At 40.9% G+C, this 25,325-nt stretch overlaps 1 protein-coding gene across 10 annotated transcripts in view; it reads right to left on the bottom strand.

Annotated features, from left to right (window-relative positions):
• The window catches only part of MBD5 (methyl-CpG binding domain protein 5), a 256,499-nt gene that overhangs the window by 110,945 nt on the left and 120,229 nt on the right, over positions 1 to 25,325 (bottom strand). For 9 of the 10 annotated variants that reach the window (XM_042860868.2, XM_042860867.2, XM_065561640.1 and 6 more), the window contains 2 exons: positions 13,228 to 13,364; positions 5,291 to 5,483 (listed from right to left, as the gene is read on the bottom strand). The gene's annotated coding sequence lies outside the window, so the exon portion shown is untranslated. The remainder of the gene's footprint in view (positions 1 to 5,290; positions 5,484 to 13,227; positions 13,365 to 25,325) is intronic. The other variant, XM_042860871.2, reaches the window with a different exon arrangement.

Raw genomic sequence — 25,325 nt, 5'->3', positions numbered from 1 at the left:
CCCACTCAGGAGGCTACCCATGAGGGGATTCTCAAAGCTGTACTGTAAAGACACACTTTGCACTCCATTCCTCTCGTGTGCTGCATTCAAGCCAGGGCAAAATTTGGCCCCATATAGTAATTATTTGGGGTATTTACCCCATCAAGTCCCCAGTTGGCAAATAAATATTTATAAGCTGCAGAAGTCTCTGTCATACTTATAAATATTTAATCAAATCATTTTTTGTATAAAACAAAGAAGAACTCAGAGGTAGGACTCTAGGTCAGAGTGCTGTTATTGACTCTTGGGGATAAATTCATGGGATTAACTGCATCACTTCCACAGCCTCTCTCTATTAAATAGAAGGAATTTTAAATAAAGATTACTCTACATTTGTGTGTTCTTTTATCCAATCACCAGTCAGATTACTGGCCAATCAAGAATTTTTGAAAATTGGCCTTAAAAAAGAATTTTAACAGCCAGTAGCAAAAGACAAAAATAAATTAATAATAATAATAATAATAAAAAAATCCTGTTAGTTTTTGTAAGTACATCAGAAGCAGGAAGCCTGTCAAACAACCCAGGGGGGCCTTTAGGTGACTGAGGTGTTAAAGGAACACTCAAGAAAGAAAAGGCCACTGTGGAAAAGCTAAATGAATTCTTTGCAACAGTCTCCATTGGAGAGGATGTGAGGGAGATTCCAGTACCTGAGCCATTCTTTTTAGGTGACAAATCTGAGGCATTGTCCCAGATTGTGGTGTCAATAGAGGTGGTTTTGGAATAAATTGATAAATGAACAGTAATAATGATTAGAAGTATGGAACAGCTCCCATGAGAGGACAGATTAAAAAGATTGGGACTATTCATCTCGGAAGAGAGATGCCTAAAGGGGAGATATGATAGAGGTCTATAAAAATCATGAGTAGTATAGAAAAAGTGAATAAGGAAGTGTTATTTACCCCTTCACATAACACAAGAACGAGGGGTCACCCAATGACATTAGTAAGCGGCACATTTAAAACACACAAAAGTAAGTGCTTCTTCACACAACACACAGTCAACCTGTGGAACTCATTACTGGGGACGTTGTGAAGGCCAAAAGTATAACTGGGTTCGAAAAAGAATTAGATAAGTTCATGGAGGATAGGTCCATCAATGACTATTAGCCAGGATGGTCAGGAATGCAACCCCATGCTCTGCGTGTCCCTAACCCTCTGACTTCCAGATGCTCGGACTGGACAACAGAGGACAGATTACTAAAAAGTAAGCCTTATTGTGAGGGTATAAGGGGGAAGTAATTGGTGCAATGACCTTGTGCTGGCTCTTTCTACAGGGATGAATTTAATCAAAGAAGATATGATTTTTTGAGAAATCACATAACATTTAACATGAGGTATCTACTTGTCTGTGTATAATAAGGATAAAAAGTAACTTTGCAAATGTGGTATTACAGACATTTACCAAAGTATAATGAACAGAATAGATGTGTTGCTACTGCAGCAATATACAAGAGTTTTCTACTAAGGAAGCTCAAGAGGAGAAGGCTGAAATATTTTTACATCCAGTGGGAAAAAAAATGTACTCAGACTGAGGTCTCAGAGGCATGATTTCAGAATAAAGTTGGGAGAGAGAGCCAAGAACAATCATATTTTCTTCATTTTTTAGGTTATGGACAACATAACCACAAAAGTCTATTAACTGTTTTACTAAAGAGTCCTCATGAAATAGCCATCTGAAATCTCACACACAAACTGTCTTGCCAGCCAGCATCATACAATTTTAATAAAGCATTTTTATTCTAGTCCCTAATTGGCCTTGGGGAAGTACTGTGTCAAGAAAAAATGGAGAGGAGTACCCAGATATCCTGTTTTCAGCATGTGTGAGATAGAACGTATATACTCTACAGTACACTAGGTCAGACAAGAAAGGGTTCTTTTCATAAGGAATAAAGGAAGCCAAGGGCCTGAGCCACTCCAGAAAAACTGCTCAGTCTACCAACTGGAAAGAAGCAATCTACCTAGGGTCATCAAGAGAGTGAAGACAAAAAGGAGGGTAAGGAGCATATGGATGTGCAGAGGGAGGGAGGGAAGAAGTGTGCTCTCTCTCTCTCTCTCTGGAGGCAATAGAGTGAGGAAGCTGCTAAATCCGCCCCAAAAGGATGGAAAACCTGGAAATCTGATTGCTTTGTCACAATCTAAGAACTATACTTCTTGCCAGAAACAAAGTTAAAACTCAAGTGAGCTGGTTTGAGTCTTCCCTATGAACGAAGCTGAGAAAAGCTGTGGTCCAAACTCTCAGCAAGACCAGAGAGCTCCAAAGATGTGTACATAAAAGAGATGATATTTTGTTTCTCCTTGTGTTATGTTGTCTTTGATATCTGAGACTATGTAACATCTTGTGTGCCCTTGTACCTAATGGTACATGAGTCCTATTAATAAATACTAATATGGAATATTTGTATTTCTTAAAATTTAAAAGTGTTTTAACATGTTTAATACACCATAAAGACATTAATGGAGTAACAGAAGTGTACTGTGTGACACAAATAAAGGTAAATAAATGCAGCTCCCTGCTTCATTTTAGGTTTTTGCGAGGTCATCAACTCTTGCAGGAAAAATAAAGATCTCTGAACTCAGGCTTTTTTCAGATAACACACCTTTCAGTGTTATTTTTAAAATGTATGCATTTCCAATGTTTTCGCTACCCAGGCATCTTGGCTCCATTGAAGCCAATGGCAAAGCTTCCATTGACTTCAACAAAGCCAGAATTTCACCCTGTTTTGGATGTAGTGTCCTTTCACAATGTTCATTTACTTATGGAAAAAAAAAATTCAGTTCACTTTTATATATTAAAAACTCCCATCAATGAAGATAGACTTTAAATACCTGTACCACACATTGAAAACTTTTTTCACACGTAATCAACAATAGCAATAACTTTCAGGAAAACACACAGTGAGGATAAAACAACACCAACAATTTGTGTGCTTATGCAAAATTAGAATCTACTAGGATTGGAAGACCTGTGATCTAGATTTTTGTGTGTGCTCGGTTCAGTTTCCTCCAGTGTTGGGTATTCAAGGAATACGAACATGAACACACATGGTTTAAGATTTCTGGAAATAGTACAATTTCCTAAAAGTATTACTCAAACAAAACAGAGGTGCAGGAATCAAAAAGACATTTTATGAGTGGGGAGTTCTTACATTTTAATTAGTCTGGATTCTGTCTGATCACTCTCCAATGACTATTGCATTTTGCTAACTTCAATAGGGAGTCCTAAGAGACTCTTCATCCTTACAATTTCATGCTTTTTGCAGTTAAATATCAGGCCCATAAAATCTCTTTCTTGGATACACATACAAAAATAAAATTAGCTCTGAATTCAGGGCTTCTCTTAGTGACATCCTGTCTTAGGGCCTATTAACTATTATAATGATTCTGTGAACTGGCTAAAGTCTGCTACAACAGTAGAGTAATACACTACTTAGCATGGCCTTTCTACTGGAACAAGACAAGCAGTCATTTACTTTTAACATACTACACTGTAGAGGCATCAGAGTTTGGAAACCTGAAAACCATGCAGCTTTGGTGAGTCTTGCCACAACAGTGACTGTGACAGAAAACATCCATGACTTTATGGGCCACCCAAGTCTTCATGAAACTCAGCCAAAAGGCTAGCTGTTATCACCTATAAAGCAGAGGTGAGCAAACTATGGCCCACGGGCCACATCTGGCCAGCGGGACTGTCCTGCCTGGCCCTTGAGCTCCTGGCCCGGGAGGCTGGCCCCTGTCTCCTCCCCTGCTGTTCCCACTCCCACGCAGCCTCAGCTCACTGCACCGCCGGCACAATGCTCTGGGCGGCGGGCTGCGAGCTCCTGGGGCAGCGCAGCTGCAGAGCCTCGGCCTGACACAGTCTCTGTGGTGCGCGGTGCCTGTCCTGGTGCAGCCGCACCGCCAGCCACTGGTGCTCCAGGCAGCGCGGTAAGGGGGCAGGGAGTGGGGGAAGGGTAGATGGGGCAGGGTTCCCGGGGGCAAGAAGCGGGGGAGGGAGGGGTGGTCAGATAGGAAGTGGGGGCCAGGCTACGCCTGGCTGTTTGGGGTGGCATAGCCTCCCCTAACCGGCCCTCCATACAATTTCAGAAACCCGATGCGGCCCTCAGGCCAAAACGTTTGCCCGCCCCTGCTATAAAGAGAGAGCTTGACCACTGAATCTCAGATTCAAAGTGAGTTGAGGAACACAGGAGTCTGAGTTTTCTGGTGGAGCATTTCACACAAGCAGAGATGGTTGATTATATACAGTGATGTACTATAGTCATAACATTCTATATTTGTTCCTCCCCTCCATCTTATGGATTGTTTGATTGAAACTACCAAAGGAGGAAACAATGGGTGAGCAAGGAGAAATCTAGAACAAAGATATAGAAAAATGATTTCACACAGTAGGTGCGTTTTAGGGACAATATCTCAAGGTAGTACCCTAAATAGGCCTATGGAGGACTAAGACAATCCTTAAAAAAAAAAAAAAGGTACTACCAATAACTCCCTCCCGAAAAGATTCAGGAATGCTCTAAGAAAGCTTTGGAAAAATATTGAAACTCCAGAATTAGCCTGGTATTTATAGCATAGCTTCCGAGTGCATTCTTTGAACTTCCTAGCGTGTTGTTTTTTCCATCTGCTAACTGTCAATATGGCATAACCTTATATTTTGATTATACAAATGTACAAAAAGAGCTTTTTAAAAAAAATTACAGTAGAGTTTTGGCTTCATTTCTTAGTGCGAGTCAGCTACTCTGGCATCAAAAATATAATCTAGGTCAGAGATAATGCTGAGGCTTTTCTCATGTAAATAAGTAGCATTCCACTGTTTAATTATGTCAAAGTATATTATAACCATTTATGAGTAATGCCTATATGAATCACATTGTCACAAAAGATGTTAAGTTCTATCACATGAAAATATTCAGCTTCATATACTATCTGAATGAAATCAATTAAATCCAGGTCAAGAATGTATTTTCCCCCTCACTTAATTAGCAGCAAAAACATGGAAGGCGTGCCCTGCTGGTCTTAAACAAAGAGTATGAATTGCAAAATTGTTTACACTTCCAATTCATCTTGGTTAAATACTGAAATTCTCTTCTCTATGCTGCTCTCTTGATTAGTTTTCTAATATTAACTCAATCTTTTGTAGAATTTTATTGCCTGGAATATATTTAGCAATAATCTTTCTCATCATAGCATACTAATATCAAAATAAAATAAAGTATGTCTCAGTATAAAAATGTATTGATTTTTAAAGAAATACTTACTTATAATGCTCTTCATGGCCTTGCTTCTAGTTACCTTAGGGACCTTTTGGTTTCTTAAATTTCTGGGTGCACATTCAACTTTGCTTCCGAGACTCTCCTGTCTGTAGTTTGGCTATGGACCAAGGTCACTGGGGCTAGGTCCTTTTCTTATTATACCCCTCATCTGTGGAACTCTTTGCACCCCAAGTTACATCTGTTGAGTCAGTAATATTGTTTACATTAAACCACAAATCAAATATTTTGATTTCACTTTTTCACTTTTCTTGGCCGTTCTGTAAAAATTCTCAAACTACTTTATACTCTGTACCATAATTTTATTTATTAAAAGAAAAAAAAGAGGAAGGGGTGGAGAAAGAAATAAAGATATCTTTTGCTAAATCATGGAGGCTATTACAGTCTACATCCAAGAATCAGAAACACTGGATCTGTTAAAAAAGGGTAATTAAGGTTTGTGCAATGATAGTAATCATATAAAAAGGTGTACATTTAAAGAAACACTTTCTCAAACAAATTCAGTTATATTACCCATCGCTGATATGAGCTAAACACTCTAGGTTTTAAGTATCACAGCAAATAATCCTAATAATTTAAAGACAATACTGCAGTTAATATCACAAGATAAAAGATGTAAAAAATATGCATCATGCAGTAGTATTTCTCTCTCTCTCTCTGTGTATTGCAAACCTGAATGGCCTCAATTCTGCAAAGCGATCTGCCAATACAGGTTGTGAACCATTCACTGAGATTTTGTGCAGATACATGAATGCTGGAACATTCCATTGCAGAAACAGTGCCTGGATGGCACTCAATGCTGCCATCTCTTTAAAGAAGACAGCACTGCATTGTCATTGAGGTATTTACCCTAGCTGCAACATAGTGTGCTGCAATCCATAAGTTTCTCTAGAGCAGACTTTTAATGTGGCAGTTTCAGTTTCTCTGCCACGGAGAGCAACTAGGAGTCATTGCATAGCCCTTTAATTCAATTAGCTGGTTTCTTTTAAAGGAGAAAGGCATTGGATCCAATCAGGTTGAAGGCAGATTGAAAGGAGAGCTAACGTAGGGCATGGCTACACTTGCAGATGTAGAGCACTGTGAGTTAAACCCACCTTCGTAGAGCGCAGTAGGGATTCCGCTGCAGTCTGTCCACACTGACAGCTGCTTGTGCACTGGCGTGGCCACATTTGTGGTACTTGCAGCAGCATTGGGAGCAGTGCATTATGGGCAGCTATCCCAGCATGCAAGTGACTGCAACGTGCTTTTCCAATGTGGGGGGGTGTGGTGGAGTGTGATAGGGAGTGTGTTGTGTGTATGTGGGGGGGGGAGAAAGAGTGGGTTTTGGGGGGGGCTGAGAGCATGTCAGCATACTGTCTTGTAAATTCAGACAGCAGCAGACCCACCCTCCCCCCCCCCGCCTCTCTCTCTCTCACACAGCATTCCACATTAATCTGTCTCAGAGCAGATAAGCAGCCGGCTGTCAGAAACTGAGCTTTCAAACGGCATATCCGCATTTCTACAGCGAGTTCAAAACAATGAGAAAAGTGGCCATTTGACTTAAGGGGATTAAGGGACGTTTCCGGAGACAGATCAGAGCACAGTAATGCAACACCTCGTCCACACTGGCGCTGTGGCGCTCCAGCGGGGGCACAGCAAACGTTATTCCACTCACTGAGATGGAGTACCAGCAGCGCTGTAGCCGCGGAGTCAGAGCGCTCTCCGTGCCTTGCCAGGGTGGACAGGGAGTGAGCTAGTGCGTCCAGGGCTGCTTTAATGCACATATTTTTGGGATTTTAAAGAATGTCTGTTGAATCAGTTCTAGTTTATAGACTATATAATTAGGATCTTAGGAGGGAGCTGGTACAATTGGGTTTTACAATCAACAAGTAACACCCACCCTCACATACCCAATCCCACTCCCATAAAACAAAAAATCTATCAGGTTTACTGGATCTTCACTGGAATATGAAGGTACAATGTGGTACCAAATCTTGAATATATTAAATTACAAACTTAATCCATTATATTAAATATTATTACTGAATGTCTTAATTAAGCATGTGAACAAAACCCTTCAATTTTCTTGGAGAATATTTCATCTTTAGTTTTTATTAACTTCATTAGTGCTGGTAATTGATAATCATGAGATTTTATTAGTTGAAAATAGTACTTCCTCAATGTAACAGTAAAACTGAGTCAGCGTTTAATTGGAAAATAGGCATCAATATATTAAAGAAGAATCACATTATTTACTAGGTCAACTGAATCTCTTATGGAGCTGTTACAGTCTTTCACAGGCAGAGGATTTAAATATAAGCTTAATGTGTTCATCTAAACAGTATGTTATAAATTTATGTTATTGTAGGGCTTTAACATTTAGGTTTTCTTAAAATATGGGACACAGTCTTATATATATATATATTTATTCATGAAAGGTGATAGGCTAAAATCTGTTTACATTGGATGCTTCTATCCATGTACAAAGCAGGTATGGACAAGATAATGGCCCTCCAATATGCCTGAAACCTTACCTAAGAAAAAGATCATCTCTAAGGCTAAAAACAGGTCATTCTTCACAGCTTTTAAGCCCACGGCCTCTATTGAGTCGGCAGATGATACCAATCAAATATGGTAGCATCTTTTGTCATATGGACTCTTTAGATTTCATACATAGGTAGCTGTCTACCCATTAAGCATTTTCAATCCCTAACTCATGCCAACAGTTCCAATGAAAGCTTGTGTGAATATGGTTTTACAGGATTGGGCTCTCAGCTGTGGACTTTAACTGCTAGTTTGTGGGTATCCAAGAAAATGAATACTGTAGAATTTTCAATACAGAATTTTCAAATCTTAAATACAGACACCACACTTTACTACATAAGGATTTTTTTTCCCCCGAGAGAAAATATCTGAAATCTGCAACGGCAAATTCATTCCTTTGTGTATATGCTACATGCAATATCTTTTTCATTCAAAGAATGAAACTTTAACCTTACAATGGCATTTTATTGTAAGACACTCTCTGAAATAACTGAAATTTCTTAAAGAAATTGGTGTATCTAAATAAACCATTGCATCACGCATAAAGACCCTGTGCACCAGAGGTTTAACAACACAGCATTTGTTTACCCAAGCAAAATAAATAAAGCTCTAAAAAACATGATATAACAGTGTTTAAAAATTTATTATGCAAAATATTTAAGCCATCCTTCTTTATACTATGAATACAATACACTAGAGTAAAACTTATTTCTTAATTTCGTATTTAAATGTATTCCTAATGTACAGTTGAAGTAAAAGTAATGTTTACTTACAAAAAATGTACATATCCTCCCTTAACCATACAAGTCTAATCAATGTGCATATTACAGAACAAATTTACTGGGAACAGTGTATTTCGATGAATACAGCTTACTTCCACCTAGGATTTCAGTACCTACATCACATGGACAATTGACAATAATCTTAAGTATAAAAAGTCTCAAAGTCACCAAGAATTCTGCAGCAGATTATTTTCTAATCTCAGCTTGAATGTATACATGATTTCTCCACTAATAATTTCTAAACCAGATAATGCCTTATGCTATACAAAGTGACTTTTTGAACACATGGAAATGGAAATGTACAAGACAGGTTATTTTGCAATAAAAACTGTAATGTTAATTACTTCAGACATTCATATTCATTATACATATATGTACACGTGCTCATCAGCATTATAAATGCCGTTGAACAGCTATGATGTGTGATTTTATAAAACACATTGCCCACCTATAGTTGATAAAGAGAGCATCCTATGTGCACTGGCTAAGGGCATTGTTGTTGTTCACAGGTATCAAACAGACACTCCCAACTATTTTGCTTCTCCATTACCAAAAAGGCCTCCCTTTTTTTCTGTCTCCTTTCATCCAGCCTCTTTATCTTTCTTCTCCTCTACCTCTCTTGGTCAAAGATTTAGCTTTAGTCTGATCTGCGTTCTCAGGGATTGGGTTCTAGACCAGTCTTTTGGTTGGATGGCTTGTTCATGCAATACAACTCTCCCAGAATGACCTCCCCATGAAATGTGGCACACTGAGCAGCATCTAACTTATGACTAAAGATTCCGCTGGTGATCAGGAGCTGTTACTTTCCTTGGTAACAATAGGAAAATCAATTTCTATAAAGATTTAATAACTCCATTTTTTTGTATTGGACATCTAACTTAATGAATGCCTGTGAAAATGAGGTAGGATCAGAGGCTAAAATAGGGAAAAAAACAAGTTAAAAATTACTTAGACAAGTTAGCTGTCTTCAAGTCACCAGAGCCTGATGAAATACATCCTAGAATACTCAAAGAGCTGACTGAGGAGATATCTGAGCCATTAGCAATTATCTTCCATGGAAGCATATAATTAAGCATTTTATTTTTCCATCACCTAGATGATAATAAGGTGATAAGTAACAGTCAGCATGGATTTCCTGTCAAACCAACCTAATAGCTTTCTTTGACAGGGTAACAAGCCTTTTGGATTGGGGGGAAGTGGTAGATGTGGTATATCTTGACTATAGTAAGGCTTTTCATATGGTCTCACATGACCTTCTCATAAACAAACTAGGGAAATACAACCTAGATGGAGCTACTATAAGGTTGGTGCATAAATGGGTAGAAAACTATTCCCAGAGAGTAGTTATCAGTGGTTCACAGTCAAACTGGAAGGGCATATCTCGTGTGATCGGTACACTTATAAAGTTTGCGGACAATACCAAGCTGGAAGGGGTTGCTAATGTTTTGGAGGATAGGATTAAAATTCAAAATGATCTGGACAAACTGGAGAAATGGTCTGAAGTAAATGGGATGAAATTCAATAAGAACAAATGCAAAGTACTACACTTATGAAGGAACAATCAGTTGTACACATACAAAATGGAAAGGACTGCTTAGAAAAGAATACTGTGGAAAGGGATCCGTGGGTCACAGTGGATCACAAGCTAAATATGAGTGAACAGTGTAACACTGTTGCAAAAAAAGCGAATGTCATTTTGGGATGTATTAGCAGGAATGTTGTAAGCAAGACATAAGCAATAATTCTGCTCTACTCCGCGCTGATTAGGCCTCAACTGGAGTATTGTGTCCAGTTCTGGATGCCACATTTCAGGAAAGATGTGGCCAAATTGGAGGAAGTCCAGAGAAGAGCAACAAAATGACTAAAGGTCTAGTAAACATGACCTATGAGGGAAGATTTAAAGATTCTATGATTCTGTGTTTTCTGAATCTAACCCTTTTGCTTTTATGTTAAAAATGTGTCCAAAAACTAAACAAAACATTTAGTTTTGGGTCAAACAAAATATTTCAGTTGACCCGAAATGAAATTTTTGTGAACTTTTTTTAATTCAATTTTGGAATTTTCAGGTTTAATTTAATCAGAACCATTTTTTTCTGCAGAACTGCCAGTGAATGGAAAAATCAGTATTCACCCAGTTCTACCTACCATTCCAGCATTTTCATATAAATATATTGATGAAAGCCTGCCTTAGAGAAAGTAATGAATTTTAACTTTCCAGTTGGTGAATGGGTTGCTGTGTTACTGGAGAGGAAGCATATTAAAGCATAGAATCGTAGGACTGGATGGGACCTTGAGGGGTCATCTAATCTAGTCTTCTGCACTCATGACAGGACTAAGTAGACCATCCCTGACAGGTGTTGTCTTACCTGCTCTTAAAAATTGAGATTCCACAACCTCCCTATGCAATTTATTCGAGTACTTAACTGCCCTGACAGGAAGTTTTTCCTAATGTCCAACCTAAACTGCCCTTGCTGCAATTTAAGCTCATTACTTCTTGTCCTATCCCCAGAGGTTAAGGAGAACAGTTTTTCTCACTCCTCCTTGTAACAAACTTTTATGTACTTGAAAACTGTTATGCCCCCTCTCAGTCTTCTCTTCTCCAGACTAAACAAACCCAACTTTTTCAATCTTCCCTCATAGGTCATGTTTTCTAGACCTTTAATCATTTTTGTTTCTCTTCTCTGGACTTTCTCCAACTTGTCCACATCTTTCCTGAAATGTGGCACCCAGAACTGAACACAATATTCCAGTTGAGGCCTAATCAGAAAGAATGGTTTCTCGTGTCTTACTTACAACACTCCTGCTAATACATCCCAGAATGATGTTTGCTTTTTTTGCAACAGTGTTACACCTTTGATTCATATTTAGCTTGTGATCCACTATGACCCCCAGATCACTTTCTGCAGTACTCCTTTCTAGTGAGTCACTTCCCATTTTGTGTGTATGCAACTGATTGTTCCTTCCTAAGTGTAGTACTTTGCATTTGTCCTTATTGAATTTCATTCTATTTACTTCAGACCATTTCTCCAGATATTTAAAAAAAGAACAAAAACAAAAACAAAACAAGTAAAGCAACCACAGAATTGGAAGGTAAGAAATAGGGTTTATTTAGTAAGGAGAATGAGTTCTCGTGAATAAGCTCCCTGCCATCCAGTCAGCAACTGCTTGCAATTCTGCGTCTGGTTCTTTCTCCTCTACTAAGGAAAGCTATTACTGGCTAGGGGCTGCAATAAACTCCAGACCAACACCAGGGAAGATATGGAAATAGGTTGCCTTGCTTTATGTAAACATCACCACTCCAACTTGTGACAGGGAGCTTCTCTCTCTAATGATGCCTGGAGAGAGGTAGTTATGCAAACTCTTCCCTTACATCAGTGCAGGGAGTTCCATCCCCGCCAGACTGTGATCGCTATAAGTTACTTTATAACTATAAGTTAATTGTCACCATTAACTAGCTGGCATTGCATCACACGTGGTAGCATCTGAAATTACCACAGTTTCCCCTCTACTTAGAAAATAACTATGATAATTACGCGGTGATGGTTGGCAAAATGTTTACCTTTTATTAGTTTCTACTATATATACACACAATGGAAAACTAGAAGGAAAGTTGATTTTTATATTTACTTTTATCATTCTGCATTTTGTAAAAATGCGTATGACTGAGTAACCTGTTTGTGAAGAGAATTTCTGGAGAAATGTTTGGCATTTCAGCAAATCTGCTTTCCTACTTGCTTTGTGTACTGTGTGTTTAGCTTACTAACACTGTTCAAGCAGTTTTTTTTTTTTAAAAAGCACCTCCTATCCCATTCTATTCTATTTAGATTAACACAGTTTGACTAATGAGAAAGTCAGCACAATTTTCAGAAAACATAAACATGAATCAAATAATGCCAAAATGTTATCTACAAGTAGCATTAAAGTAACCAGGGTAAGAGTGACATTCAGAAAATTAGCTTAGAATTTAGCTTTTGAAGACTATTTTAAATTCAATATCCAGCATGCACTGTGCTGAAATGTGGACATCTTTCTAGAAGATATGCTCCAGTTCAACCAGAATTTGTGGGATTGACACATGGTGAAATTCTGTGGCTTCTATTTACAAAGGTAACCTAAGTCCTCTTTTTATTTATTTTTTGGAACACTTAATATTCTTATTTTTTTAGAGAGTTATTAAAATAAATCAATTACAAAGTAAGAATATTAAAAAAGATTAAACTCTTACACAAGACTATAACCAAACAGGCTTTATTTTATGGCTATAGGCTGGCTATACTTTCCAGTGGAGTTCCAGGGTGGGAGTCGCATCAATAAAACAATACATCCTGAAATGCCATAGATAACAAGAGCCATCCATAGCAGTGCTATATATGGTGGACCCAAGAAAGAAAAAACATATAGTTATTAAATTAATGAGCTGAATTGTCCCTCTTACCCTGGTTACCTGGGGCACTCAGCACAAAAATCTAATGTTGTTGGATTATATTCAGGTTATCTTTAAGAGAAAAGGAAAAACAGAAGAGAACACTTAAAAATAATTCTGAAAGATGCATCAAGTATCTGTAGATGGGGGTCAGGGGAGGGGGAAGAAGATAAAGGTGAGAGAGAGAATTTACTTACCTAAGATTAGGTAAACTGGTGGAAAAATCCACCAACCTTGGGAAGTTCACTGAACCCTTGCAGAGAATTAGTGTTATAATGCTCCAAGAAGCCTCTATATTTCCTTGTCTTTTTTACTGAGATGATACCTCTTCTTCCTATAACAAAACATCCATTGTATTAAAGTCATCTTTACAGAGACACAAACTACTTCAATTATCAAATAGCTGTACTTCATATAATATGTGTGATGTGTCTCTGACAAACTGCTCCACAGCATAAGGGTGATGGCTATATAATGGGAATTTGTAGAATGAGACCTTTAAAAAAAAATGGAGGTCATTTATTCGTAGGGCAAGAAGAGGGACAACTGCTTTTTATCATGTTGTTTAGAGGAACTACCAATAAAGCTTAGAAGAGTTAAAATTTTTGTACTGTGATTCCCATCCGTCAGCTCATCAGCAACAATGGGGCTAAATAAATTCTTCCCACTCCTGTCCGTCTTGTACCAGCTTCACGGCTTTGTCAATCTTTAATCATTTTTGTTGTGTCATTCTTTATCATGTCTATACAATGCATTCTTGATTTTCCTATATTTCTAGTTCCTTGCACTCCATGGTGTGTCTCACCATGTATGGTATTCTTTCCAGGTCCATTCTTGACATGTGTCCAAACCACCATAGTCATCTTTCTTGAATCTCTGGTGTCTTTGCCGTGTACATTATAAGTTAACTATATACGTAGGTGAAAGTTTTAGAAGTGCAAAAGTGATTTTAATGGACTTAGATCCTTCTGAAAATGAGCCTCAGGCTCCAGAGTCATTTATATACTTTTGAAAAACAATAATGGCTAATAAACAATTTACAAACTTATTGATAAAGAAGTATTTACGTTTTCTTCCTTGTTGCATATTTACATATGCAAATGTTGCATATTTACCTACCAATAATTTCTGAAATTACTAAAAAGTTGAAATAAAAAATAAATCAATATGTGATGAAAGCTACATTATGTTGAGCGGTAAATGATATAGTTAAAGTTGTAGCAAAATTTTAATTTTTACTGCAGTAAATTAATTTTTATTTTATAGAAATGTAGTAAAAAAACCCAAAGAAGTCAGAATATTTGATTTTTTTCATGTTGGTTTGGTGCAGACTGGTTGATACACATAGAATCATAGGACTGGAAGGGACCTTGAGAGGTGATCTAGTCTAGTCCCCTGCACTCATGGTAGGACTAAGTAGACCATCTCTGAAAGGTGTTAATCGAACCTGCTCTTACAAATCTCCACTGATGGAGATTCCGCAATCTCCCTACGCAATTTATTCCAGTGCTCAACCACCCTGACAGTTAGGAAGTTTTTCCTGATGTCCAACCTAAACCTTGCTGCAATTTAAAGCCCATTGCTTCTTGTCCTATCCTCAGAGGTTAAGAACAACAATTTTTCTACCTCCTCCTTGTAACCTTTTATGTACTTGAAAACTGTTATGTCCCCTCTCAGTCTTCTATTTCCAGACTAAACAAACCCAATTTTTTCAATCTTCCCTCATAGGTCATGTTTTCTAGAGCTTTAATCATTTTTGTTGCTCTTCTCTGGCCTTTGTCCAATTTGTCCACATCTTTCCTGAAATGTGGCACCCAGAACTGGACATAATACACCTCTACCCCGATATAACGCGACCCTATATAACATGAATTTGGATATAACACAGTAAAGCAGCACTCCGGGGGGGCGGGGCTGCACACTCTGGTGGATCAAAGCAAGTTGGATATAACGCGGTTTCACCTATAAACACGGTAAGATTTTTTGGCTCCCGAGGACAGCGTTATATCGGGGTACAGATGTACTCCAGTTGAAGCGAAACAGCGCAGAGTAAAGTGGAATCATATTTAGCTTGTGGTCCACTATGACCCCCAGATGCCTTTCAGCAGTACTCCTTCCTAGGCAGTCATTTCCCATTTTGTTTGTGTGCAACTGATAATAACTTCCTAAGTGAAGTACTTTGTATTTATCTTTATTGAATTTCATCCTATTTACTTCAGACCATTTCTCCAGTTTGTCCAGATCATTTTGAATTTTAATCCTATCCTCCAAAGCATTAGCAACCCCTCCCAACTTGGTATTGTCCGCAAACTTTATAAGTGTACTCTCTATGCCATTATCTAAATCATTGATGAAGATATTGAACAGAATCTGACCTAGAACTGATCCCTGCGGGACCCCACTTGATATGCCCTTGCAGCATGACTATGAACCACTGATAACTACTCGCTGGGAATGGTTTTCCAACCAGTTATGCACCCATCTTATAGTAGCTCCATTTATGTTGCATTTCCCTTGTTTGTTTATGAGAAGGTCATGCAAGACAGTATAAAAAGCTTTGCCAAAAAGTATAACTTGACTTTAGTAATGTCCAAAAAGACCACTTTTGAGCCTCATCTTTCTTTGAATCACGTTTTACGAAAATGTTTAAGCTCCTGGGATCTAAGTTTTACTTCATGTTATTCTACATATGCTAAGTAGGACAGTACCAATAAGTAGGAGCTCCTTCTATTTTGTGTTTTTTCTTCAATTTTCCAATCACTGTTTTTGAATACATTGATATGAAACAAAAATATTAAATTCTGCCAACAATATCATCCCCATAGCAGTTTATATGATAAAGTGTTGTCTGCATAGGACTTCAGACCACACAATGTTTCCAACTGCAGCTACACAGCATAAAAAGAGAGACAGATACAGTTTAAATCTCACTTATACTAATGGAGGTTTACATGCCAATTCTCTTCATCAACTGAGGCCATGGCTACAGTCCTAGATGTCAAGCAGCCACTGCCACATACTTCTTTACAAATAAGTCAACATAGAGGTTACATAAAGTCACAGTTAGGAATAGAACCCAGGTTTCTAGTAGCCCCAAATATTACCCACTTAGCAACAATGTTTAAAAACATACATCCTTTTGTTACCCTAGCTCTAACTCAGGGATCTCAAACACACGGCCCACAGAGTTATTTCCTGCGGCTCGCCATAGGCGCCAACTCCATGGATGCTCCCTTCACCCACCGGCAGCCAAGCTCACCTCACCCCCCATACTCCCCCAGCACGCCGTATCCCCGCTCCTCCACCTACCTACCAGCACTTAGGACTTTCCAGGAGGGAGGGGGGAGGAGGGAGGACGCGGCATGCTAAGGGGAGGAGGCGGAGAAGAAGTGGGGCCCGGGAGGGGATTTGGGAAAGGGTTTGGAATAGGGGCAGGGAAGGGGCAGAGTTGGGGCGGGGACTTTGGGGAAGGGGTTGGAATGGGGGTGGGGAAGGGGTGGGAAGAAGTGGGGCAGGGGCGGGGCCCCATGGAAGGGGTGGAGTGGGGGTTTTGCAGTCTGTTACCAACCAATTTTGAAGTTCTCAGCTATTTTGACTTGACAATTGGTGTACATCTGTGCTGTGCCAAGAGTACTAGACCACTGTGATATGAGAGATAACTCAACCAATCACCACCCTTACTCAATAGCTAATTTGCATGCTACAGTTTCATTGGTTGTATGAGGGAGACTTCATAGATGGTGGATTACACCCTTGTGCCTAGCTGCCACCTCACATATCAGCACAACCACCTACACAACAACACAACCAGCAAGTCCAAATACAGATAGCCCCTCACCCCAGGACACACCCCTTATTTGCCACCAACACAAAACCATCAAAATTTCCCAGCACAAAACAACCCAGGCACAAATCAACTCAGCTTCCCATCACAACACACATTTGCCCACCCTCACTCATACTTCCCATAAACTAAGTGGCAAGTCTTTTGGTAGTAAGCATATATTGGGCTACTGTGACAACACAATAAAAGTCAGTAGAAAAATTACTGTAAGATGCTATACAATTTAAGGGTGTAGAAAAAAGGTATATATTATATGAGAAACAGTATGTGACCCTGTAATTTAAAGATTACATGATAACACAGTCTCAAAGGGGCAGAGAAAAAGTTGTGAGTGCAACCCTAATTTTGGCATGTGTGCTTAACTGTGCAGTCTTAATATTCTCTTAGTGTAGTTTTTTGTATGGAATGGTGTCATAACTATAAAGGGAAGGGTAACAGCCCTCCTGTGTACAGTACTATAAAATCCCTCCTGGCCAGAGACTCCAAAATCCTTTTACCTGTAAAGAGTTAAGAAGCTCAGGTAACCTGGCTGACACCTGACCCAAAGGACCAATAAGGGGACAAGATACTTTCAAATCTTGGTGAAGCTAGCTAAGAGGGTGGGAATAGTCACGCGCAGCCAGGCTAAGCAAGCTTTCACCCCCATCCCTGTTCCTGAGCCGTCCACCAGGGCCCCATCTGGGTTACCAGAGACTCAGACAAAGGTGGTGGAACCGGATCCCCTGCCAATGACTGCAACAGCCGTAGTGAATCCTATCCCAGAGACCCAGCCAAAGCCAGTCCCAGAACCGGAACTGGCAACACAACCAGTGCCAGAACCATTGCCAGCACTGAGTACAGCGCTTGCAAACCCGTCTACAACTCCAACACCAGAGGGCACCAGTGAGCCTGAACTGGCAGAAGCAGCAGATAACCCTACCCAAGAGGCTCAGCCGGAGCCTGAAATACAACATAGTGCACCAACGGACAGCGGTTCACAGTCAACGGAAACAGCTCCAGCACTTGCATCACTTCCAGAGGGACCAAGCCCAAGTCCACAGTCCAAGGAGGAACTGTTGTCTCCAGCATCAAGGGAACAGTTCCAGGCCGAGCAGGAAGCAGATGACAGCCTTCAGAAAGCTTGGGCGGCGGCACGGAGCACCCTACTGCCTCTCAGCTCTTCTAACCGATCCCAGTTTGTTGTAGAACAAGGACTTTTATACAAGGAGACTCTTTCTTAGTGGGACCTCAAAGACAGTTGGTAGTTCCCACTAAGTATCGGGTAAAGCTCTTGAGCTTAGCCCATGATCATTCCAGTGGCCATTCTGGGGTGAACAGAACCAAAGACCGGTTGGGGAAGTCCTTCCACTGGGAGGGAATGGGCAAGGACATTGCTAATTATGTCCGGTCTTGTGAGGTGTGCCAACGAGTGGGAAAACCCCAAGACCAGGTCAAAGCCCCTCTCCAGCCACTACCCATAATTGAGGTCCCATTTCAGCGAGTAGCTGTGGATATTCTGGGTTCTTTCCCAAAGAAGACACCCAGAGGAAAGCAGTGCATACTGACTTTCATGGATTTTGCTACCTGATGGCCGGAAGCAGTAGCTCTAAGCAACACCAAGACTAAAAGTGTGTGCCAGGCATTAGCAGACATTTTTGCCAGGGTAGGTTGGCCCTCCGACATCCTTACAGATTCGGGAACTAATTTCCTGGCAGGGACCATGAAAAACCTGTGGGAAGCTCATGGGGTGAATCACTTGGTTACCACCCCTTACCACCATCAAACCAATGGTCTGGTGGAGAGGTTTAATGGAACTTTGGGGGCCATGATACGTAAATTCGTAAATGAACACTCCAATGATTGGGACCTAGTGTTGCAGCAGTTGCTTTTTGCCTACAGGGCTGTACCACATCCCAGTTTAGGGTTTTCACCATTTGAAAATGTGTATGGCCGCGAGGTTAAGGGGCCATTACAGTTGGTGAAGCAGCAATGGGAGGGGTTTACGCCTTCCCCAGGAACTAACATTCTAGACTTTGTAAGCAACCTACAAAGCACCCTCCGACACTCTTTAGCCCTTGCTAAAGAAAATCTAAAGGATGCTCAGGAAGAGCAAAAGGCCTGGTATGATAAACATTCCCGAGAACGGTCCTTCAAAGTAGGAGACCAAGTCATGGTCTTAAAGGCGCTCCAGGCTCATAAAATGGAAGCATCGTGGGAAGGACCATTCATGGTCCAGGAGCGCCTAGGAGCTGTTAACTATCTCATAGCATCCCCCACCTCCAACATAAAGCCTAAGGTATGCCATGTTAATTCTCTTAAGCCCTTTTATTCCAGAGAATTAAAGGTTTCCCAGTTTACAGCCCAGAAAACAGATGACACGGAGTGGCCTGAAGGTGTCTACTATGAAGGAAAAAGTAATGGTGGCGTGGAAGAGGTGAACCTCTCCGCGACCCTTAGACGTCTGCAGTGGCAGCAGATCAAGGAGCTGTGCACTAGCTTTGTGCCAATGTTCTCAGCCACTCCAGGATGGACCGAACGGGCATACCACTCCATTGACACAGGTAATGCTCACCCAATTAGAACCCCACCCTACCGGGAGTCACCTCATGCCCAAACTGCTATAAAAAGGGAGATCCAGGACATGCTACAGATGGGTATAATCCGCCCCTCTAAGAGTGCATGGGCATCTCCAGTGGTTCTAGTTCCCAAACCAGATGGGGAAATACGCTTTTGTGTGGACTACCGTAAGCTAAATGCTGTAACTCGTCCTGTCAACTATCCAATGCCACGCACAGATGAGCTATTGGAGAAACTGGGACATGCCCAATTCATCTCTACCTTAGACTTAACCAAGGGGTACTGGCAAATACCACTAGATGAACCCGCCAAGGAAAGGTCAGCCTTCGTCACCCAGGCAGGGGTGTACGTACTCCCTTTCAGGCTGCAAAATGCACCCGCCACCTTCCAAAGACTTGTAGATGGTCTCCTAGCGGGATTGGGAGACTCTGCAGTTGCCTACCTCGATGATGTGGCCATTTTTTCTGATTCATGGGCAGAACACCTGGAGCACCTGGAAAAAGTCTTCGAGCGCATCAGGCAGGCAGGACTAACTGTTAAGACTAAAAAGTGTCAAATAGGCCAAAACAGAGTGACTTACCTGGGGCACCAGGTGGGTCAAGGAACTATAAATCCCCTACAGGCCAAAGTGGATGCTATCCAAAAGTGGCCGGTTCCAAAGTCAAAGAAACAGGTCCAATCCTTCTTAGGCTTGGCTGGATATTATAGGCGATTTGTACCACACTACAGCCAAATCGCCACCCCGCTGACAGACCTAACCAGAAAGAAACAGCCAAATGCAGTTCCGTGGACTGATGAGTGTCATAAGGCCTTTAACCAGCTTAAGGTGACACTCATGTCTGACCCTGTGCTAAGGGCCCCAGACTTTGACAAACCGTTCCTAGTAACCACAGATGCGTCGGAGCAGGCCGTGGGAGCAGTTTTAATGCAGGAAGGACCGGATCAAGAATTCCATCCTGTCGTGTTTCTCAACAAGAAACTGTCTGAGAGGGAAAGCCACTGGTCAATCAGCGAAAAGGAATGCTACGCCATCGTGTACGCGCTGGAAAAGCTACGCCCATACGTTTGGGGACAGCATTTCCAACTACAAACAGACCATGCTGCGCTACAGTGGCTTCATACCGCCAAGGGGAATAATAAAAAAAAGTTCTTCGGTGGAGTTTAGCTCTCCAAGATTTTGATTTTGAAATACAACACATTTCAGGAGCTTCTAACAAAGTGGCTGATGCACTCTCCTGGGAAAGTTTCCCAGAATCAACTGGTTAAAAATTGTTCTTGGAATGTGGAACATATTGGTAGTTTTTATATAATCAGTAGTATGTCTAAAGGTGCATGTGTCTTATTAACTCTGTTTTCTCCTAGAGCTCCAGGAAGAAATCACAGCCAGTGTGGAACCGGCTGTCCAACACTATCTGTGATTTGCGGGGCGTGTCATAACTATAAAGGGAAGGGTAACAGCTCTCCTGTGTACAGTACTATAAAATTCCTCCTGGCCAGAGACTCCAAAATCCTTTTACCTGTAAAGGGTTAAGAAGCTCAGGTAACCTGGCTGACACTTGACCCAAAGGACCAATAAGGGGACAAGATACTTTCAAATCTTGGTTGGGGGAAGGCTTTTGTTTGTGCTCTTTGTTTTGGTGTTTGTTCGCTCTTGGGACTAAGAAGGACCAGACATCAATCCAGGCTCTCCAAATCTTTCTGAACAAGTCTCTCATATTTCAAACTTGTAACTAAACAGCCAGGCAAGGTGTGTTAGTTTTATCTTTGTTTTCTCAACTTGTAAATGTACCTTTTTGCTAGAGTGTTTACCTCTGTTTGCTGTAACTTTGAACCTAAGGCTAGAGGGGGGTCCTCTGGGCTCTTTAAATTTGATTACCCTGTAAAGTTATTTTCCATCCTGATTTTACAGAGATGATTTTTACCTTTTTCTTTAATTAAAAGCCTTCTTTTTAAGAACCTGATTGATTTTCCTTGGTTTTAGATCCAAGGGGGTTGGATCTTGATCCACCAGGAGTTGGTGGGAGAAAGGAGGGGGGATGGTTAATTTCTCCTTGTTTTAAGATCCAAGGGGTTTGGATCTTGATCCACCAGGAGTTGGTGGGAGAAAGGAGGGGGATGGTTAATTTCTCCTTGTTTTAAGATCCAAGGGGTTTGGATCTGTATTCACCAGGGAATTGGTGAAGGGTCTCTCAAGGCTACCCAGGGAAGGGAATTAGCACTTTGGGAGTGGTGGCAGCGGACCAGATCTAAGCTGGTAGTTAAGCTTAGAAGTTTCATGCAGGCCCCCACATTTGTACCCTAAAGTTCAGAGTGGGGAAGCAGCCTTGACAAATGGGATACAATTTGCAAGCAACACTGAGATTGGTTTCGTTTCAGGCTATCAAACCTAATATTGATGCTCTGATTGATGCAAAACGCTGCCAGCTAAGTGACCAAAAATGAAATGACTGTCAAAATTAGCACTGACTTTTCACATTACAGTTTTAAAAAAGTTAATACATTGACTTTTAATAGCATACTATATTACTCTTTGATGTTTTCATTTTTCACTATACTTTTGTATTGTTGTATGAAAAGGTTTCAGTGATGCTGCCCTCAGGCCAATGTACTAGTCCTTATGTGGCCCTCGTGGTGATTTGAGTTTGAGATCCCTGCTCTAACTAGTATACTACACAGCCCTCCAAGAGACAGGATTCCTGATTTCCACATTGTCTAGTGCTGTCTACCAAACAGACATATAATGTACTAGAAATGTGTGTGTCAACTCCTTCTCTGGTGACTGGTCTAGAAAGAGACTTGCAATTACTCCGGTTGCTGAAGTGGTTGAGGTTTGAGCTGAGGATCTACAGGGACAGGGATCAAATCCTGCTGTCAGCCAAGATCACAGGATGTTATGAATGCATGCAATATAATTTATTTTTGAAAAACTAGTTTATTTAATTCACACAATCAGAAAACATCCTTTAAAATCAGTTATTTTTTAAACTTAAAAACCATTATAATCTATAAATTATGGCATGACAACAAAATACAGGTTTTTCACATTTCAATTATTTTTCACAGTTTTGTTTGCAGGTGTCACATATCACAAAGTTTGAAAGTTAAGTGATATACTTCCCAATGGCAGGGATAGGGGACCCAGAATGAGGGGTTGCACAGTAGGTAGACCTGGTACATGGTGGCACTCCAGCAGCTTGTGGCTACAGCTGCTCCTTGCTGTGTCCAATTTCTAGAAACTGAGAAGTTATGGTATGTTTTGGGAAGTGAGTGAAGATACAGACTCCTTCATGGAGGTTCCCTCCAGCTGACAGGTTATGTCATCACTGATATATGCTGGTGGTTGCTTTTAGCATATTTACTTTGAGTAACTTTTAAATAGTGCCAAAATAGAGACAAAGATCTTCCTGAGACATACCACATGTTTTAGGAGGATCATCACTGACAGAAGTGGATTTAGTGTTGCAGTTTATTCCTCTGACTCCAACCCAGATGCATCTCTCTGCTCTCTTCTCCCTGACCTTGTGGAGCTACCCACTGAGGAACACCAATCCAGTATGAAAAAACTAGGGAATTAATACAAACAAAAACTTTTAGTGACAAGTTTGCATCAGGAAACACCTCACCCACCTAAAAACCTTAAAAAGATTAAACAAGAAGTCAAGGGAAAAAAGTTTCCTGCATTCTTTGCCTCCTTCATACTATCTACAAAGTTGTCAACAACATATATTCCATAAGGCTTTCCCTTCTATCTCCAACAGGTGCAAAAAACCAACATGTAACCTGCTTCATCAAGCATACACTCCAATGCAAAAGCTTAACAGCACCCTCATATGCTGTTGCCTCAACCCACAGATTGGCAGATCTGTCAGTCACACATTCCATGTTTTTGGGAAATTACTATACCTTAACATTTCTGAGCTGTCCATAAAGAATGCAGGAAACTTCTCCCTTTTAACTTATTTCCATGGTTTCAAGGCTTTGGGTGTACATAAAGCAATCTGTCACAGCAAGTTTGTGTGTTTTATTTCAATAAAATAACTGACATACTAGAACGCACTGATTCATTTTAGCGAGGTTTATAATTATTGTCAGTTGCCAAATACCTTAAAAAATATGTCTCTTATGTTTTAACAATGTTGAAAAAAGAAGACATGAAGAAACTATTCAGGCTACTGTATTCTAATTTATTACATGAAAGATTTCATAGCTGTTATATGACAGACTTGTATTCAGTGTTATGCTGGAAGCATTTGTTTTTCAAGTGATTATAATAAACCCTGTATACAAGTGCTTTCCAGGTTTACAGAATACATGCACACTAACAATTACGATTATTCAGAGGCATAGACTTTTTCATGAAGTGGATTTAACTTGTCAAACACACAGTTATTCAAAAGTATGGAATGAAACAAAAGTAATTTTTTGAGAAGTGCATTATATGGAATAAGGCAGGCCAGAGAGCTCCCGCTGGGGAGCAGGGACTGGGGCTTGCCCCGCTCCGGCCGGAGTGCTGGGTCGGAGGCTGCACCACACGGCTCAGCCCCGCTCTGGCAGGGGCGCTGGGATGGGGGCTGCACCACGTGGCTCCCGGAAGCCACGGCATAACCCCACTCTGGCTCCTACGTGCTCCAATGTCCTCCTCTGGTGCTCCAATGGGAGCTGCAGGAGCGGTGCCTGTGGATGGGATAGTGTGCAGAGCCGCCTGGCCGCGCCTATGCGTAGGAGCCGGAGAAGGGACATGCCACTGCTTCTGGGAACCGCTTGAGGTAAGCGCCGCTCGGAGCCTGCCACCCCTGATCCTGCACTCTGAGCCCCTGCCCTGATTCCCCTCCCGCTCTCCAAACCCCTCAATGTGAGCCCGGAGCACCCTCCTGTACGCCAAACCTCTCATCCCCAGCCCAGAGCCTGCACCCCCCACCCGGAACCTGCACCCCTTCCCACACCCCTGCCCTACACCCCTGATCCCCCTCCCATCCTCTGAACCCCTCGGTCCCAGCCCAGAGCACCCTCCTACACCCCGAACTCCTCATCCCCAGCCCCACCCCAGAACCTGCCCCCCCTCCCACACTCCAACCCCAATTTTGTGAGCATTCATGGCCCGCCATATAATTTCTATTCCCTGATATGGCCCTCAGGCCAAAAAGTTTGCCCACCTGTGAAATAAGGGGTGGTACAAGTGGGCATATATAGTTCCTTTAAGTATTCTGGGGGCTTTTGCAACAGGATTATGACAAAAGAGAACAGAACTAGAGAGCAGACATCAAAATGAAATGAAGCTATTCTCATGCCTACAAAGAAAAAGGAGCAATATAGACTTTTAAATCTGTAAAGCAAAATATTATTCTCTTGCAAATGCATTACATTTAAACTACACAAATATTTTGGTAAAGTAAAAAACAAAAGCAGTTTGGCTAATTTCCTTGCATGGAAGAGGCATAGTTAGTTCTATGGTCCATAGGAGTGGGAGCCAGGGCTCCTATTCCTCACTTAGTTAATGGCTTACCATGTGGTCTCAGACAAGCAAATAGACCTCTCTATATCTGAAGTTTCCCCATATCACAAAGCTGTCAGGAGGCTAATTAGTGAGGGCCAGACTATGATACCCTTACTCAGACTGAGTAGTGCCCTACTCTACAAGTAATCCCATTACCTTTAGTGGGACTATTTGAAAAGTAAGGTACAAAAGTGAACAAAGTACAATAGATGAGTATTTGGCCCTTAATGTATAAATGCTACATAAATATTATGTATTGTTGTGGGCCCTACTCTAATACCTTTACTCATGTTGAGTGTTACCTTACTGTGTGAGTATTCTAATGGGAATCAATGAGACTACTTGAATAGTAAAATATTCAGCGTGACTATTTTGGACATTATTATCTCTTCTCTTCTTTC

This window comes from Chrysemys picta, chromosome 11 (genome assembly GCF_011386835.1).
Source record: "Chrysemys picta bellii isolate R12L10 chromosome 11, ASM1138683v2, whole genome shotgun sequence".
Classification (NCBI taxonomy): domain Eukaryota; kingdom Metazoa; phylum Chordata; order Testudines; family Emydidae; genus Chrysemys; species Chrysemys picta.
Note: the sequence above shows the minus strand (reverse complement) of the source record. Positions and strands in the feature narration are given on the sequence as shown.